The sequence below is a fragment of the Macrobrachium rosenbergii genome, chromosome 41 (assembly GCF_040412425.1).
Source record: "Macrobrachium rosenbergii isolate ZJJX-2024 chromosome 41, ASM4041242v1, whole genome shotgun sequence".
In the NCBI taxonomy this organism is placed as follows: Eukaryota; Metazoa; Arthropoda; class Malacostraca; order Decapoda; family Palaemonidae; genus Macrobrachium; species Macrobrachium rosenbergii.
Genome location: NC_089781.1, coordinates 79018306 through 79020805, shown reverse-complemented (window position 1 = coordinate 79020805; position 2500 = coordinate 79018306). Strand labels below are relative to the sequence as shown.

The 2500-nt window shown below is 34.2% G+C and overlaps 2 protein-coding genes across 2 annotated transcripts in view; one reads left to right on the top strand and one right to left on the bottom strand.

The window, feature by feature from the left end:
- Positions 1–2500, top strand: part of Amacr (Alpha-methylacyl-CoA racemase) — a 164167-nt gene that overhangs the window by 1039 nt on the left and 160628 nt on the right. The gene's annotated exons all lie outside the window — the stretch shown is intronic.
- Positions 1–2500, bottom strand: part of LOC136826906 (major facilitator superfamily domain-containing protein 12-like) — a 106305-nt gene that overhangs the window by 49535 nt on the left and 54270 nt on the right. The gene's annotated exons all lie outside the window — the stretch shown is intronic.

Genomic DNA, 2500 nt, shown 5'->3' with positions numbered 1-2500 from the left:
GGTAAAAGTTACTGAAACATCATATAAGGGAAAATAGCCTTTAAGAAGGTAACAACAATAGACATAGGCCTAGTAAACTCAGCCTATGCCTTTTGATTCAACAGTTGCTTTTATTATTTTTTTCTTATTTTAACAAGAATAATAACTAGTAACTCATTTATTTGGTATTTACTTATATGCGTATAGATTACTGATCGTTCTGCAAGGGAATAATTTCAGGTATATACAGATTAAAATAGGTGATTCTGTTATGCAAAAAATATTTCATATAAATCAACATTTCTGTTTTTTTTATATGTATTAGTTATTTGGCTGTATTTAGGCTGCACATTATTCTAACTAGTTAATACTGAAAAAAAAAATTTCAAATCAAATTGTATCTGGCTTTCTAATATTGAGATGTGTATGGAATAAAATGCAAAACGCTATTTCAGCTGCAGTAGACGCCAGAACAATAATATTTTGAAATATATTGAGTAGTAATGATAATTTAGCTGTAATAGGAGAACATATTCTTGCCTCTATGGTATAGACAGTGGCGTAACTAGCGTCAGTGGCGCCCCGGGCGGACTGTGAAAGTGGCCCCCGCCCCCGTGCTAAAAAGTACTCAAGTGGTGAAAATTAAACGCACATTTTAAGCCTTAACATCTCAATCATTTATTTTAATTCATAAAGCTGAAACAAAAACAACACAGCAGATTTACAACGGACCCGTACGAGTTTTGTTACAAGCGAATTCGCTAATAACAACGTCAAAAGATGCCAGAGTGCCGCTCCCCGGATAGTACCCCACCTTAGACATGCCACTGGGTATAGATGGACACAATGAAAGAGTTAAAGGAAATGTAAATACATTATATAGAGGTGCACGACCTCATTGCATTAGGCCTTCTGTTTTTCCAAGATTGAGGAATCGGTGACATGAATCGCTAAAACCCCCTAAAAAAAGACTTTGAGGTTAAGAGAAATGATAAGCTTCAAGTTGATGCACAAACTATTCACGAAATAAATGCTGAAAGACAGAGAGAGAGAGAGAGAGAGAGAGAGAGAGAGAGAGAGAGAGAGAGAATTTGTTTGCTGAGTTGTCTATCAACCTTAGGCTTAATATACGTCAAATTTAGTTTACTGAAAATATATAATTATTTTGTGTGACCAAAGGAGCCAGAATGGAAAAGGTTAAATAAATACGAAATTTTCAAAGAATAAGTAATTCCCATTATTGCCAGTCATGAAAAGTTTGATTCATAACATTGTGCAAAAAACTTTTGAATAAAATCTTAATTGTTATTGTTACGAAGGCTAACAATTTACTTTTATAGATCTGTGTACAAACCTGACAAAATGGAAATAGGAATTCTTACAAACATTGATAGCAGTGAAAGTATAATACAAATATCCTATAATGTAGCAACATACTGCTACAATATCAGAGTAAAACGAAAACTGCAGTTGGAATCATGAGCAGCAAGTGCCGTTGTGAGTGGGTTTCATGCTTTTCGGAGAAAGTTGCCAGATAGCACTTTTATAATCGGTTGGCAGAAAGGTTTTTGAGAGTGGTGCAGTCGTTATGTGAGAGAGTTGACGTACATACATAATCAAAGCTTGTTTATCATTCTCAAACAGTGCGTTAGATTTTATGCTATACATATTTCATAAGATATAGCAAATAAATCTCAGTCATGGAAAGGTGATTATGGTATAAACGTTGGTATTTTCCTAATGAAAGACTGACATATGACTACAAACCACAAGTCAGCAAACATTTTCTGTGTGCTCATGAAATGTTCGAAAGTGCGCTGTCTTGTTTCCTGACAGGTTAGAGTCATGAATGGAGACGTTTAGAATCTTTTGAACTGCAAACTGTTTAAAGGGCCCAACAGATGATCGTCACCAAACCATGACTACGCGCCTTACCATTGTAAACAATATTGATTAAGCAGAAATAAGACAGTCTCCTTATCAACAAGATGACATTTTTGCAATACCGTTAATTTCTCTGAAAAATTTACTTTGCGTACACTGTATCTCAGTATTTTTCAGATTAGTCTGAATAGTAAATCTACAAACGAATGGGTTGTTCCTTCTCTGTTCATGGATTCACAGAGATAATAACTGCAAAACTAAAAGCACATATATATAACAGAACAATAAATTAGCATATGCTATAACATTGATAGGAATGACACCAAGCTTACAATCGTATATCGAATTAGAAATTGCATTTAAAAGTGAATTAATATAGATATTAAGAAGTAAACCAGATGACACCTTTCCCTGCCTTAAGCGTCTACAAATTTAAAAAGATTTCGACAAGCCATCGAAGACAATATCTGACACTGAACTTTATTCCCAAAACTCTTCAAGCGGAAGTAGGATACGGACATTCTTCTCGAATACAGTACAGTTATAAAAAAAAAAAAAGACTTAATAATGAAGAGGATGATCAGTCGACCTCATACATATGATAATATAGGTGAATGTAATATCTTTTGCCCCATGA